The sequence below is a fragment of the Callithrix jacchus genome, chromosome 13 (assembly GCF_049354715.1).
Source record: "Callithrix jacchus isolate 240 chromosome 13, calJac240_pri, whole genome shotgun sequence".
NCBI classification, from domain to species: domain Eukaryota; kingdom Metazoa; phylum Chordata; class Mammalia; order Primates; family Cebidae; genus Callithrix; species Callithrix jacchus.
In genome coordinates, this window is record NC_133514.1 from 104,853,677 (window position 1) to 104,870,269 (window position 16,593).

Below are 16,593 nucleotides of genomic sequence, written 5' to 3' on the forward strand. Positions count from 1 at the left end.
TTCGGCCGATATGGAAGACTAGTGCTTCAGACTTCTCCCCTGGACCCTTCTAACTGACTAGCAGATGAGAAAGAGAACGAAGGTGGAAAAGGCACCCCACGCTGAACTGCCTCATTCCATATACATACCATTGGTGAGAGAGCCAGTCACATGGCCCCACCTAGGTGCAGAAAGTGGTATAGTAGAGTGATTGTTAACTAGGGGCAATTTTATCCCCTAGGGGACATTTGGCAATGTCTGGAGACATCTTTGAACCGGGACAACTGACACCTAATGGGTAGAATCCAGGGATGCTAGTAAACATCCCACAGTGCACAGGACAGTCTTCCTACAATAAAGAATTATCCAGCCCCAGAGGTCAAAACGCCGAGATTCTGGTGAGCATCTAGCCAGCCCCCGCCACAGTCACATGTCCACGCTAAGGTCTACCACCATTGTCCACTAACATACATCCTGAGCAATCCCAACAAACTCATGTGTTAATCATTTGTTTGTTCATTTGCTTGTTTGAGCTCCATTCATTCAACCAAACTCCTGAACAAGACAAGATTTCTGTCTTAGTCTGCTTGTGCTGCTACAACAAAATACTTGCGAGTGGGCGATTGATAAATAGTAAATATTTATTTCTCACAGTTCTGGAAGTTGAGATTCCAAGATCATGGCACGAGTGGATTCAGTGTCTAGTGAGAGGTCTCTGTTTCCAAGGTGATATCTTACTGTTCTGTCCTTACAAGGTGGCAGGAGAAATGGAAGGGCCTGGCAGTTCTCCGAAGCCTCTTTGGGCATTAATCCCATTCACAAGGGCAGAGTCTTCCCAGCCTCATCAACTCATAAATGCCCCAGCTCTTAATACCATCGTCTTGGGGTTGAAGTTCCGACATGAATTGTGGAGGGACACATACATTCAGATGACAGTAGTTCCTATAGCTGAAGAATTTACAATAGAGGCAACCATGTGCAGAATTATCACTCACAGGGTAAGTGGGATTAGAATTAACAAAGGAAAAGAAAAGTAAGTCCGCCTGATGGAGCTGGAGGAGGATCAATAGGGCAAGTGAAATGTAACGAAATATTGAGGCCAGGCGTGGTGGTTCATGCCTGTAATCCAAGCACTTTGGAGGCCAAGGCAGGCAGATCACCTGAGGTCAGGAGTTCAAGACCAGCCTGACCAACATGGTGAAACCCCATTTTTATTAAAAAAAAAAAAGAAAAAAGAAATGAAACATTGAAGAAAGTACTACAGTGTGCCCTCCATATCTGGGTCCCATATCAGTGGATTCAACCAACCATGGATCCAAAATATTCAGAAAGAATAATAAATGGTTACCTCGGCCCTGAATGTGTACAGACTTCTTGATTTTGTCATTACTTGCTAAACGATACAGTATAACAACTTATATTTACTTTGTGTTTACATTTATAACATATTTATATTATATTTGTATAGCATTTACATTGAATTAGGCATTAGAAGTAACCTCACGATGATTTAACGTGTACCAGAGGAAGTGCATAGGTTATATGCAAAAACTATGGCATTTTATATCAAGGACTTGAGCATGCATGGATCTTGGCTTCTAAGGGGGTTCCTGGAATCAATGTCCCATAGATATCGAGGGATGTATATATGGTACTTACAGCTTCCCATCACTGTGCTGTGTTTTGGGAGAAGGCAGAGAGGAAGGGTACAGTGAAGGGGTATTCCAGGAAAAGGGAATTAAACAAAGGAATGAGAATATAAAATACGATTTATTCCACTTTCTGGTATGGGGTTAGGGAAAAACAGTAACTAGGGAGGGAAGATCATAAAAACATTTTTTTTGAGTCCGAATGTGGTGGCTCACGCCTGTAATCCCTGCACTTTGGCAGGCCAAGGTGGGCGAACCACCTGAGGTTGTGAGTTCAAGACCAGCCTGATCAACATGGAGAAACCCCGTCTCTACTTAAAAAATGCAAAATTAGCCAGGTGTGGTGGTGTATGCCTGTAACCCTAGCTACTCAGGAGGCTGAGGCAGGAGAATTGCTTGAACCCGGCAGGCAGAGGTTGCAGTGAACAAAGTTCACACCACTGCACTCCAGCCTGGGCAACAAGAGCAAATCTCCATCTCAAAAAAAAAAAAAAAATTTCCTCATAGCTTTTTAGTAGTGTATTCACAAAATTCCTAAGCTCCCAGCATCTGACAGAATCTCTCACACAACTACATACACTGCTTTTCAGTTAAGTGGCCCTTCCAGAAATAATTCATACCACCTGACTTCACAGAAACCTGAATTAGCACAGGACAAAGCTCCAGGTAATGGCCAAAAATCTCTGCAAATTTCTCAACAAACTTGACACCCATGCTTTCAAACAACCCGTTCTCTAAGTCAACATCAAACACATTCAACAGATGGGTGGCCAAAATTGTCCATCTTTGTTCCCAAAGACAGTTCAGCAAAGAAGTCGGATCTCTTCCTAAATTATGTTACACTGAACCAGTGTTCAAAATGCTTTTGATCCTTAATCGCCGTTGTGAGTGTGGCTCACAGGCAGTTAAGAGGATGGACTCAAGCCAGACTGCCCAGGGTCACATATGCCAGTTCCAGCTCCAGTACAAACTCACCATGTAACCTTGGACAAGTGACCTGGCCTTTCCAAGTTCCCAGATAACGTGATTAAAGCATGTTACACTGAAAGCACAGATGCTTATCATAAACACTGTCTACTATTCTATTTGTACTAGTTATCTCCCCGACTCTCCCAAATTGTCTTTTGGCTGTCATGAAATACATTGTGGAATCCAAGATAGTTAGGGAAGGAAAATATCTGATAAATTTCCATGTCATTTTGTAAAACATTATTAATAATAACTTCAGTTTGCATTGGGCAAAATGTTTTTAATTATGAAGCCAACACCACCATGTAAACAACAGTTTGTTCTCGATTTTGAAGCTAAAATTGAATTGTAAAAATACCACACACCTACGCAATTCTTTACCCCCATTCTTCTCTTTACTCACTCCTCCTCCCTCAAACTCTTATCCTGGAGTGCAATGGTGTGATCTGGGTTCACTGCAGCCTCTGCCTCTCCGATTCAAGCGATTTTCCCGTCTCAGCCTCCTGAGTAGCTGAGATTGCAGGTGTATGCCACCACGCCCGGCTAATTGTATTTTTAGTAGAGACGGGATTTCATCATATTGGTCAGGCTGGTCTCAAACTCCTGACCATTATGATGGTGATTCACCTACCTCAGCCTCCCAAAGTGCTGGGATTACAGGCGTGAGTCACTGTGCCCAGCTTTCTCCCTCTAGTTTTCTTATTTTCACTGTGAACAGCTTTGGGGAAACAAAGTGTATTTAGCTGTTAAGTACTATAGATTATATCGAACGACACCAGTCACCTGGCACTAAAAAGCCTCATAAAAGGAAGAGATGTGTTTCTTTACAAGTCAGAATCTCGAGGGAGTAACAAAAATGAGGAAAGCGGACTCCAGAACCCAGAGAACAATGAGCCTGTTCAGTACAGTTTCCTCTGATGGGGAGATGAGAATTCCAGATTGCATGCAAACAACCCATTTCTAGGGTTTTTGTCTCAGTAAAATCACATTCACCTTTACTAAAAATGGTAACAGAAGCTAATAATGTTACCCTTTGCAATAGTCAGAGACATGGAATCAAATGAACGCTGAAGCAACTAGAACTAGGCTGAATCAGGTTTAGAATCCAAAATGATTATCACTGTCCTCCTAATTTATAAGGAATTCTAAATAGTCTAGATGGTGTCCATTTTTTAATCTTCACTGCAAAGTAGATTTGATCCCAAAGGAATGTTATTTTAAGGAGCATAAAGAAAGGATTTGGCATCTCCACGAATAAGTTCTACAAATAAGATGAAATAAATTTGGGGTGAAATCTGACATATTCTTATTTCCTTCTCAGTAAAACATTTTTCCTTGTTAATTAACAGACTTCTTATAGGGCAGTGTGGACTGCCTTGTGATGCATTTCTTAAATAACTTATTATTTTAAGACACAGGGTGTATGAACAATTAATTTTTAATAGATCTGATGCCCCTGTTGGAAAAAAGAAAAATTACAGTTAAGCATTCAAACTCAAAGATCCAAAATGCTCCAAAATCAGAAACTTTTTGAGTGCCGACATGACATTCAAAGGAAATGCTCACTAGAGCATTCTGGATTTTGGATTTTCCGATATGGAATGCTCAAGCAGTAAATATAATGTTTGAATGTTAAGTGTAATGCATTATATTACAAATTCAAAAAAATCCAAAATCCAAAACATAGATTAGCCTCTACTTAATCTGCAGAGGAACTAACTCCTTGTACTAATATTTAGCACTTTGTGTGTAAAAATACGCTATTAAATGCACTCTGTTTGCCTATAAGATTCCCCTTCCAAAAACAAGCCATTTGCCTTTTTATTTGGTGAAGTTATGGACTATGAAGAAATCTGGCTTGCCAGAAACACGGTGAATACAGTATCTTGGTGTGCATGATGATTACATGGGAAAGAGGCACATGAGTCTCTGGCAATTGCCTTCAGGTGCTCTGTGCATGAGGTTTACAGAACTGGCAACCAACAAATGAATCACCATTCCTGGCAATTTGGGAAGGTTCCAAGGAAAAAGCACAAAGGGTTATCATTTGAGGCATCAGCTAAATACTAGAAGAACCGGTGGCTTGGCTAAGGGCCTTATCAGTCTCCATCAATCTCACATGTTAGTAATGGAGACTCAGAGAGAGGGGAAATGCTGGCAAATTAGAGCCCTAAAACCACTAAGATCTCTGCTCTAGAGCGGAGCCAGGCCTGGTTCCCTTCCCAACCCCTACTTGGTATTACAGACCCATCATGAAATCCCTCTGGAATCTCTGGAAAGAAAACACTGGGTGCTGAGTACACAGTGCCCCCCTCCACCCAGCCCACACTACCATCATGTTTACGACATGGGTACGTTCCAGAGGCATCCTAGCTTCAAACACAAGACAAAGCAACTTGTCTGCTAGCATCATGCTGTTCCACCAGAAATTAAAAAAATCAAAACACAGCCATGAAGAGCATAAGCTCATACACACACACACTCAGGTATCAGCTCTAGAAACCCAGAGCATCTCTAGACACGTGCATTTTCAAATGAGTAACGGAAGGGCCCGGAAGAGTGAGGCGCAGACTGATTCAAATCCCAGTGTTCAGCCACTCAACCTGTACTGGAATGCAGGTCTCAGAGGCCCCTTGCACTTCTCTACACAGCTTTCAAAATTATTTCTGAAGCATAAATAATGCCACCATTTCAGTAAGTCTTTACTCAGTGCCTACCGTGTGCCAGGCCCTGAGCAGCTACCCCTTTTTAAGAGGAATTTTTAAAAGGTCTCGTTAACCTTATATTTATATTGTATAGCCTAGTTACGCTGCCTTTATTAAACAGATCTCTTCTTTTTAGTAATAGTAATAAATATCCCATTCCAAACAGCGGATTCCTAAATAAAGGGGTGGACAAAGCCGTGATGCTTTCTCCCATCTTATGCTGCCTGTTTGCTCCTGCCTCTCTTTCAGGATGGTTGTGTCTCTAACAGCATCGTTCGTGTCTCCAAAGGCCACTGCAGGATGCCAAACAACAATCAGAGCAAGACTGGAGGGAGACCAGCTCACCTGATTTTTCTGGGACTATTTTAAAATGGAAAGCTCCCTGACCCAGGTATGCTTTTGGTCATGGGCAAATTTGGGGGTCACTCTATCCCCAGGAAAGCAGACCCTGGGGAAGAGGATGTCCTTCATTTCACTTGGGAAGAGTGAGGCCACAGGAGAAAAGAGACTAATCTCCTTTAAGGAGGCTCCGCTTGCCTATGGGCTAGCTCAGAACCCTTTCTCTGACTCATCTCCTCCATTTGCTTCCAGCTTTTTCCCTGCTTACTTCTGAGAAGGCCTATCATTTTAAAGTCAGAGCCACTCAAACAAAGCTTTGCAAAGAATTTCCAACCAAAACACTCTGATAATAATGACTGACAACAGAAACTCCCATGTAAATGCTGAAGGCTGGAGTTATTACCCGCACCCGCTACCTTTAGAGCTTCTTCAGGTTAGACCATGCCTTTTCATCCAGATAGTTCCAGAACTGAGCCCAGTGATTGGTGGATTGTAGATCCTGGATACAACGATGTTAGTAACAGCTGCCATTTATTTAGTCTTACATTGTGGAGGGCAACACCCTAAGCACTTTATATGTAAGTCTCTCCTGTTCTCAATATAACGGTTGGTTCTCCCCTGTTTTGCACTGAAGAGCAAAGCTCAGTCAGACCTTGTGCACTCAAGGTCACATGGCAGACCTGAAATTTAAACCCAAACCCATCTTACTTTTTAAAACTTCCAGTTCATAATGACTTACCTGAATTAGAGTCATGTAAGACGGGCGTATATGGTAAGGTATCAAGAATTGAGAGAATATCAGATACATTTCTTTTATTCTCTACCTTTTAGATTTGCCATTCCAAATTTAAAAAGCAGAAAGCCAAATTAATTATGAGTTAAATACATACAGGAAGCTAGAAGGCAGGGATTTTTGTTACAATTGTGCCTGGTAAAACATACACACTCAACATTCAATTTTTCCTTTTTGAGACAGAGTCTCGCTCTGTTGCTCAGGTGGGAGTGCAGTGGCACAATCTTAACTCACTGCAACCTCCACCTAGTGGGTTCAAGCAAATCTCCCTGCCTCAGCCTCCAGAGTAGCTGGAAATACCGGTGCCTGCCACCATGCCTGGCTAATTTTTATATTTTTTAGTAGAGACAGGGTTTCACCATGTTGGCCAGTCTGGTCTTGAACTCCTAACCTCTGGTGATCTGCCCGCCTCAGTCTCCCAAAGTGTTGGGATTACAGGCATGAGCCACCATTCCCAGACATTCAAATACATTTAATGGATGCAATTGTTTGTCTAATAAGTGGTTTAAATCCCTGACGCTCAGTGTTTCAAATGCTATTTTACACACCACCATAGTGAATAGATGGATCTGTACCTTCAGTTTCTGAAGTACCAGTGTGAAAGAGTGGGAGTGGATGGAGAAGTATTTTTCCCAGTTAAGGACACCTCTTTACCTGCGTGGTTAAATTAACTACTACTCACTTAAAAAGGCAGTAATCCTATGTCTCATGCAACAAAGGGGTAAATTCTCCAAAGTACACAAATTTGTCCACGTGCTCACCATCCACTTCTAATCTTATATTACTAACCTTCAAGGAAGCAATTTGCAAACCTATCTCAGAGCAACACAACTGCAAAAGAATATCACAACAAATACATAGTTCCTGAGACATCTCAGCTCCATTCATTACCCTTCAAACTGAGAGTGTTATTCAAGCTGAGAGTACGTTTATTTTATTTTGAGACAGAATCTCACTCTGTTGCCCAGGCTGGAGTGCAGTGGCGCAATCTCAGCTCACTACAACCTCTGCCACCCGGGTTCAAGCGATTCTCCTGCCTCAGCCTCCGGAGTAGCTGGGATTACAGGCGCACACCACCACGCCTCGCTAACTTTTGTGTTTTTAGTAGAGACAGGGTTTTACCATGTTGGCCAGGCTGGTCTAAAACTCCTGACCTCAAGTGATCCACCCACCTCAGCCTCCCAAAGTGCTGGGATTACACGCATGAGCCACTGCGCCAGCCAAGTGTGATTTTAATATTAATGTATCTCTGGTCATTTTCTGCAAGCAGTTGAACACATTTCCCTCTTTCATAATAACACTCTCATAATGATCAACCATTTTGAGTATCAAAGAAGAGTTTCTACCATGTCAATGAGTATTCCAAAATCAAAAGAAGTGAGCTAAAACAGACGTATAACACGAAGGTATTGAAGCCTTTCACTATAAAGGGAGATGAAGTGGGCAACTACACCCAGTCATCACAAAACCGGGCATCACTGCCTGCTCCTTTAGATTGCAGGTGGCCTGGTGGGCTGTAAAGTCCTAAAGCTGCTTGTTACATGTCACCAATGATGTCAGCAGGTTAGGTGTATCAAATGCATTTTCCACTTTTGCTTTCTTTCTTCTTCCCCATCCCCCCCACCACTGTGGGCAAAATAGCAGGCAAATGGAAGTTGAAAAACAGACGTTCAATAAGAACTAATTTTGTTAGAATGATGACCCTCACTGAGAACATTCACCTCCCAAACACTGGTATACACACTGCAGCCTGGTAATTCTAATTTGATTCACCATTTAATGATTATGAATGCAAGTAGGGGAAACTCTTAAAAATAAGTTTCTCTCTTCTTAATTTCCTTTAAGCCTTCAAGCTAAAAGGGTCTAAAATTCCTTTATCCTGTAAGTCAAAATCATTTTCTGTGTCATCAAAGAGTCACCAGTGATGTGTTTATTGAGCCCTTCCTGTGTACAAACGTGGTGGCAAATACACAATGGTGTAAAACCTCATCCAGTCCTCATCTTTAAGGAGCTTGCAAGAGAACTGAGATCCCACAGGTCATAATTGCTACATCAGCCAGCCGCAGGCCCCCTTGGAAGGAACTGTGCCCTCAACCCTCTCCTGCAGCTAAGCAGGTCCAGGGTGAGCAATAATGGGAAGCGTCCCATTCACTGGAACTCTTGGGAAATGTGGCTTGATGACAAGACATCCTGGGACATCTTTTCAATTCACCTCCTTTTATGCCAACTAGCTTGCGTGAATTTCTGTTCTTTGCAATTAAACAGAAAGAGAAAGACACTTCAATCTTAGGTGATAATACAAGACAGTCTAAGACAAGTGTCCTTTGTAGAATGAACAAATGAATGTTGAATGAAATGAAAAAAGGAGGCAATTTGCCAGAGAACTTTGGATTATAAAGGATTGCTAAGGTTAACATGATCAAGTTAAATTTTTCAGAAGACTTCAGAGCTGAACCGAGCCTTCAACAATAGGATAGAGGCAGAGGAAGGAGGAGGACATTTTAGGTCACAGAATGTGCTAGAATAAGAAAGAGGCGATGAAAACCATTTTAGGAAAACAGTGGATTAACCATCCCAGCTAATGTGTGGTTTTAAAGTCTGGCAGAGCAAAAGTCAAGGCTGGGAGGGAAGGTTGGAGTCAACCTGGGGAAAACTGAAGAATATGAGTGTCCTCCCACAGAGCAACTGAGAGTTGTTAAGTGAGGGAATGAAGGATTAGTTGGCCTAGTGGTCTACGAGTGACAGCATTTTGCAATCTGGAGTGAGGGTGAGAAAGCCAGAAAGTGAGCAAAACCACTGCCACAGCCCAGAGAGAAACAAAAGGTTCTCGACTAAGACTAGGCAGTGGGAACTATTACTAAGGGAAAACAGTGATTCTGCTAATGAGGAGAACAGCAATATTAAGAAGAATGCTCCTATCTGGGTGCAGTGTCTCACACCTGTAATCCCAGCACTTTGGGAGGCCAAGGTGGGCAGATCATGAGGTCAGAAGTTCCAGACCAGCCTGACATGGTGAAACCCCGTTTCTACTAAAAATACAAAAAATCAGTCAAGCGTGGTGGCAGGTGCCTGTAATCCCAGCTACTAGAGAGGCTGAGGCAGGAGAATCACTTGAGCCCAGGAGGCAGAAGTTGCAGTGAGCAAAGACTGCGCCACTCCATTCCACCCTGGGCAACAGAGACTCTGTCTCAAAAAAATAAAAAAAAAGTTCCCTATTTCCACAGTATCTGTCAAAACGTTTACCAAAATCTCATCAATTCTTGTCAAACCTCAGTGAGGAGTGCACTAAGTATGATTATCTGGATGTTTAAATCAGAACTGAGCAGGAAAAGTTACACCTCCTTGGTAGGTGGGAACGCAATAGTGGCAGGGGAAGAGGAGGTTGTAGAAAGAGAAAATACAAGCACAGAACACAGCATTTGGAGATTCCACTTCCTCAGAACGTTGCTCCTGCCAGCAGCACATCTACATTTGCTCAACCCCTTCTTTGCATGAAAGGTGGATACCCCAGGAAGTCTATGTGTCGTCTGAGTAAGTTTCATCATGCAGGGTATTTGAAATGAGTTTTATTTATGCGTGCGTAAATACATCAAGGGGTAAAGAAGGCATCCTCTCCACACCCAGAACATCACAAGCAGCCCCATCACAACTACACAAAGAATGTAGTCCAGGCCTCAGCAGCCAAACATGATCTAGACCAAGAAACCATGGACATCGAGAACCACCCAAAGGAGATCCAGGTCACATATACACTGTTTGAGGCCTCCCTCTTTAAATCCTACAATTGACAGTGAGTCAACTAGAAACAGAAAATCCTTAAGCATAGAACAAGCACAGATGGTTCCTTACTTACGACTGTTTGACCCATGACCTATGATTTTCTGACTTTCCAATGGTGTGAAAACAACACATGTTCAGTAGAAACCGTACTTTGAGTGCCTATACAACCAATCTGTTTTTCACGTTCCATACACTATTCAATAAGCTACATGAGATATGTGATGCTTTAACACAAAACAGGCTTTTTGTTATATGATTTTTCCCTCATTGTAAGCTAATGTGCATGTTCTGGGCACATTTAAGGTAGGTCAGGCTGAGCTATGATGACAGTAGGTTAGATGTATTAAATGCATTTTCCACTTACGGTATTTTTAACTTATGAGGGGTTTATGAGGATGTAACCCCATTGTAAATTAAGAAGCATCTCTACCAACTTTATCTCAATTATGATTTCAATCATGGAGTCAGACTGTTGGATCGCACAGTGTAACTCCCGAAGCCACAGGAAAAGGAGCAGGAAAATCAGTGCCTTCTTCCTTTTGGGTTTCTGTGACGTCACGATGGGCAGTGCAAGAAACCACTTCCACGCCAAAAGTGTCCTCTACCTGACCAGCCGACTTGGATATGAATTAAGTTATAGGGACTCAGAGGCCAGAGAAAATATAGAAATGCATTTTGGGTCTTCCCAAATATAGTTCAAGATGAGTCCGTCAGGGCTTCATTTTCCTTCTCCCTCAGTCTGTGCCTGGCCCTCAGCCCAACGCCAGGCACCCTGAATGGGTTCTTGGATGGTCTATATCTGGTTCTTCCTGCTGGTTTCCCAGCTGCTCATCTCCCAATGCAGAAACCCTTTGGGTGCTACATCTTATCACGTGAATGAACCTACCTCCCTAGGTTGATACTGATATCCCCTCAGTCACTGTGACTTGGAGACTGCCATAGGCAGTTTACGACACCACTTCCTCAGTTGGAGAGCTATCTTTAAAAAAATGACTTTGCCAAGGTGATTATTGAATCAAAAGCAGTATCATTTTTGTTAAAGTCTATGCTTATGCTTAAGGTATTTATCAAATCTTTAAAATGCTAATCTGTGCAGGCAGTTATCACAATGTGAACAAAGATATGAGTGAATGGCTCTTCCCAAAGCAAGATCTCTGCCAACCACCAACTGCTGAATCCACAGCACCTTGCAATGCCTATTCCATGGCATCCAACTCTTTTTAGGGACAGTGAGGCAAGGAAGGTTTTAAAACTCACCACCCTCCTAGTCAACAGAGTTGCTGATGGAAGCACAAATGTCCCCAAACTCTCTGGGTGTTCTACCAGTCCTGTGACCAGAAAAAGCCTCTTGTCCAAACTGATTTTTCTAAACATCAAAGTAACAAAAGGGTGACCCAAGGTTACCCCAAACACATTCCTGCCCCCTTTAGATCTTATCTGTTGCCCTGTGGTCTCTGCTGCAGGAGGCCACCTCCTGGGTGGCCCTAGGCCCACTGCCACTCTTTTTCTACCCTGGGCTGTTCCATACAAACTCAGAACGCCTTCAACAAGAGGCAGATGGTGAGGAAAAGGAAGTCTGTAAGTAACACCTCCCTATTACATAATGCTAAGCTCGAAACCTCCTAGAATCAGCCTTGAAAATAACTAATGGCCTGTTGCTTTAGAGTAAACATGAAATTGAAATAGGCAAAGAGAGGATTATAATTATTTCATTTGATGACCAGTGTACAACCATGTTAGTAAATAACATACCAACATATTAGTACATTACAGGTTAGGATAGGACCATATATTAATAAATTACAGGTTGGGGTAGTAAATTTACAGGTTGTAAATTACAGGTTGTTGATTCAATCAACACTCATGTAACATCCAATACCTACCAAGCACTGAGCTAGGTCCCGCAGGACACATTTTCTCACCTCACCTTAGACCAGATCACTACGGAAGTCACTAGTGGTGCTCACTCATATGCACTTCTCCCTTTTAAGCACAAGAAATATTGAACTGTGATTAAATAGGGTCATATGCCCAGTCCTGGCCAAAGTGATGGAACTCACCTCTGGGTGGGATCACATAACTGCTAGAGCAAGACCCTGCAGCATTTCCTTCCCAATGCTGCGGTGATCTTGCAAGCTCACATCAAGACCAAGACTCCATCAGTTTAGGCCCTTGAGTGACTATGATGAGCCGGGTCCAACTGCCAATCACACTGGACACAGCACGGGAAGGAAAGAAAATGTATTTAGCCATGGGGACGCAGAGGGATTTGTTACCGCAGCACAACCTCACCTATCTTGCTGGTACATCACTGTTTAAAAAAGAGAAACACCTGCAAAAGCATCCCACCAATTTGTTTTCTAAATCAGATAATATGGAAAAGCAGCATTTGTTTCAAAATTCAACTTCATCAGGAACTGAACACTCTCTTGAAAAGCAGAAGGCAGGGACAGTATAGGCATGTTCAAACAACCTGAAGGAATTCAAAATGAAAACAGAATGACCATCAGCAACGAAAGAATCAAACTGCATGGAATTCAGCTTAAAAGGCTACAATGAGAGGGCCACCTTCTGACAAGAGGAACAGCCATTTATGAAGCAGTCAGCTCCTCAATGAAAAAGGCATTCAAGTGGAGGCTGGATGACCATATTTTCTCTCCTCAGAAGTCCCATCCCACCTCTCTTGAGCTTCCACTGAACTTAATTAGAATCAGGTGTTGATTTCTCCAGCCCCCTATGGGAGTTCACTTTTGAGTCTCTCCCTACACCCACCCCCAACCCCTTGAGTCCATTATCTCTCACAGAGTCCATTATCTATCAGGTGCCAATAAATATCTGCTAAATGAATAAATGAGCACTGTAGAAAGGAAGCAGACATTGGAGGCAAAGATCAGTCTAATAACCTCTAGGGAGCCTCCAGACTACGACACACATCTGTGGGTGGGAAGCCTCCTTTTAAAATAAAAACTAAGCATCAATGAACACTTCATTATGATTTATTACTGTACACAATTTAAAACCACAATGAAACCTAACACTGCATTGTGGCTATCTTTGTTCTTGGACATGCATTTACATGTGCAGGCTGCTGTTCTGCCATGTGGAATTTGATGTGTGAAGTGTTTATTCTTCTATTTAAACACACACACGCACACCCTTGTTTCTATTGCATTATTATATTCCCTATTCTCTCATCACATGGTTTCTCTTCTTGCAGCAAGAGTACACACCCTGCATTATTGCTGACATAAAAATTACTTGTCAAAAATACCTCTATCTGAGCATCATATTACTCATCTGTTCTTTGCAAAGCACTGGCCTTTGTTTCAACTGGGACTAGATAACTAAACCACTTATCCTAGTGATTCCCGAATGCTTGTAGTAGGATAAAGGCTAGTGTCACCTGTGTTTTTAAAGTCACCTTCCAAAACAAAACTACCTTAGAGGTGAATAATAAATCAAGTTTTTAACTTCATTTTTCAAGGGATTTGGAGGAAAATGGTGAAGAGCTAATCTGTCACAGATACCAAGGTGCTACTGCAGTGTAAAAGAGAGTATACCAGGAGCCTTTGGCCCTCAGCAACCTGTCTTCCTACAAGAAAAATCGAAAGTCCATTTCCATAACCATTCTTACTCCCTGCTACTAGTGTTGGATGCGCAGGACTCTGCCCTCTAGGAGAAAATGCTAATGCCGGGGTGTCCTGCTAAGTCTGAAGGTTACGTTTTCTCATTGCATTCTTATCAAGATAACCCCAGATCTGGTTAGGTTGACAATAACACAGAACTATCCTTGGAAAGAAAAGACCAGGTCAGGGTTTTCGGAAAAGCCTCAATAACCTAAAGATAAAATGCAGAATGAGTCTACTGGTTCATGGCTATCTAAATGGAAACTTCACTCAAGCTGTTTTCTCTGTTCTCTTTCTGCTGCTGCCAACGGCCCTCCCTTCCACCTCCCGGTACTCCCTGCTACCACATCTTTCTTAATATCGCAAACACTATTACAACGAAGGGACAGGAGAAAGACAGTATTTCATAAGAAGGTCACTGCATTTGACCAGTGCTCAATTAGAGCACTAGGCAAAAGTATAATCAGTCTTACAATGATACCTTTTCAACAAAGGATACCCCACCTCTAGACCGAAGCCTAAATATGCTACTACAGATAAGAAAGAAGGCATCTATGGAAACCCCACATTCAGATACAACTGCCTGTGTATTAATTATTCCCATCAAAGGAAACCAGGTGGGATTTCTACAATCCCAAATTCACCCTGCCCCTGCCTCCAATGGCTTCTTCAAAGGGAAGGCATAAAGTCATTTGCAATTTCTTTCTCGGAACCAGGAGTTTTAGCAGCCCCCACACCTTCTCACAGATAGGAACGATGTTGATGAAGAAACCACCCAGACAGCCCTGTACCAGCACTGTCGGCCCAAAAGACCCAGAGACACCCAGGCGGCTACCCAGATCCTGGGGGGTTACCTGAATCTGTCACCGAGTCTCTTTCACCCCCTTCTGCGTGATGACATCAAGTGGAAATGGTATGCGTTTGGGAGGCAAGAGGCTGACAGGCAGGAAACACAATTGAGACTGAGCTTTCTTCAGCCTGCAGTGAAATACATGCAGGAAGGGTTAGATACGCGCCGAGGAAAAGGAAATCCAAGCGCCCTCTCGGGCTGGCGGGGCTGGAGCCGGTGCTCTAGGGAGGTGGAGCAAGGCGGCTGAGGTGTGGAGGACTGGCGGCCGAAAAGGGGGCGTCACGGCTCCTAATTGTCTCTATAGGATAAATAACCACCTCCCCCTCCTCCGCAGTCTCCCCCGCCCACGAGTTCCCCTCTGGTGGCAGAGCGTCTACCAGCAACAGTAAGCCCCAGCGGGTGGAGAATAGCATCTTGGGGCAAAGACACACTGGCAAAATCTACTAGGTAACCCGGTCATATGGGAATGCGGGGCGCCTAGTCACCCGCGCAGACAGACACACAGCGCTTTCTTTCGTTTGCCCCTGTCCGCCACCTCATCAAGTCACCGTCACTCTGTTTTGGCGATGTCTCTACTCTCTCCAGATGCAGGCAGCGCTCCCCACGCCATGCCCCCACCTCCGGCGGGATCCGGGACCGCCGCTTCCCGAGCAGCGCCCCACGAGTCCAGCAGGCTTTGTCCTGCCGCTGTCCTTCCAGGAGCAAGCGCCCCAGGAGCGTGAGTCTACACAAAAGACCCCCAATATCTGGCCCGTCACGGTGACCTCTCCACCCGGGAAGGGCCCGGGGGCAACTTCTAGGGGTAGAGAAGGCGCGAGACAAGGGGACTGGGAGGGGACGAGCCGGGGTGTCTGCGGGCAGGGGCGCAGCTGGGGAGAGCGCGCACGCACGTGCACCCCCAGGGGCGCGCGCGGCGCGGGCACGAGGCGAGCTCCCTCGGACCGGAGCTCCAGGGGGCATCCGAGGACTCCGCCGAGCCGCCGGCCGCGCCGCGCCCCGCCACGGCCGCCCGCCCAACTCCACCAGCGCTCGAGAGACACGCAACTCTCGGGACCACCTCCCCCGCGCCCGGCTGGACCCCGCGCTCCCGTCCCCGGGACCCTTGCGGCCCCGCCACCCCATCCGCCGTCCAGAAGATCCCCCCAGTTACAGCAGGCGGCAGCTGCCCTTTCCCGCTTCCCCGGCTCCGGCGCGGCCGCCGTGGGGGCGCAGACATCCCCGCGCGCCCCTCTGTCTGCCCCGGACCCCAAGCCGGCAGAGAAAAGAAACAAACCGAAACTCACCGACCTTTCTCCGCTGCGGGCTCGGGCGCTTCTCTACAGAGGCGGCGGCGGCGACAACATCGCTGGGTGGTCCCGACGCGCCCACCCCGCTCAGCCAGACGCGCGCCACGGGCCGGCGGCAGCAGCTCGTCCCGCCGCGAGCCACCGGGCGGATGCGAACAGCGCGGCGGCGACGCCTGCTGCCCCAGCTCCGGCCCCGCCCGGCCCTTCGTGCGGCGCCCCCACCTGCACAGCCGCCCTCCGCGTTCGCGGTCAGACACCGCCGCCAGGCGCTCGGCACCGAGCGGGAGCTTTTTGTGTCTCTGAGACTCCGGCACCGAAGGGGGTGGGGGGAGAGGCTGGGCTCCGCACCCCGCAGCACCGCCCTCCCCGGCGGCTCCACCCTCCTCCCCGCCCCCAGCCCGACTGGCCCGGGACTGCTGCCGGTCCGTCCCGCAACGCCCACCTCCCCGGGGTGAGGGGCTGCCCAACCATCCTCGCGCGCTCCCTCGGCTTTGCCCCCAGGGCCCACCCTCGACCAGGACCTCGACGCCGTCTCTCCACCGGTCGAAAGAGGCACCTGAGCTGGCGGCAGGTGTGCAAGGAGGTCGAGGCCGCCGGGAGGAGGCGCGAAGCCGAGG

At 45.5% G+C, this 16,593-nt stretch overlaps 1 protein-coding gene across 7 annotated transcripts in view; it reads right to left on the reverse strand.

The window, feature by feature from the left end:
- The window catches only part of RNF152 (ring finger protein 152), an 87,642-nt gene extending 71,402 nt beyond the window's left edge, over positions 1 to 16,240 (reverse strand). For 2 of the 7 annotated variants that reach the window (XM_008979911.5, XM_078348251.1), the window contains exons 1-2: positions 15,978 to 16,240; positions 14,695 to 14,818 (exon numbers count right to left, since the gene is read on the reverse strand). The gene's annotated coding sequence lies outside the window, so the exon portion shown is untranslated. Of the gene's footprint in view, positions 1 to 14,694; positions 14,819 to 15,225; positions 15,585 to 15,973 lie in introns of those variants that run through there. The other 5 variants (XM_008979912.5, XM_078348252.1, XM_078348250.1 and 2 more) reach the window with 4 other exon arrangements.
- Positions 16,241 to 16,593: the final 353 nt, after the last annotated feature.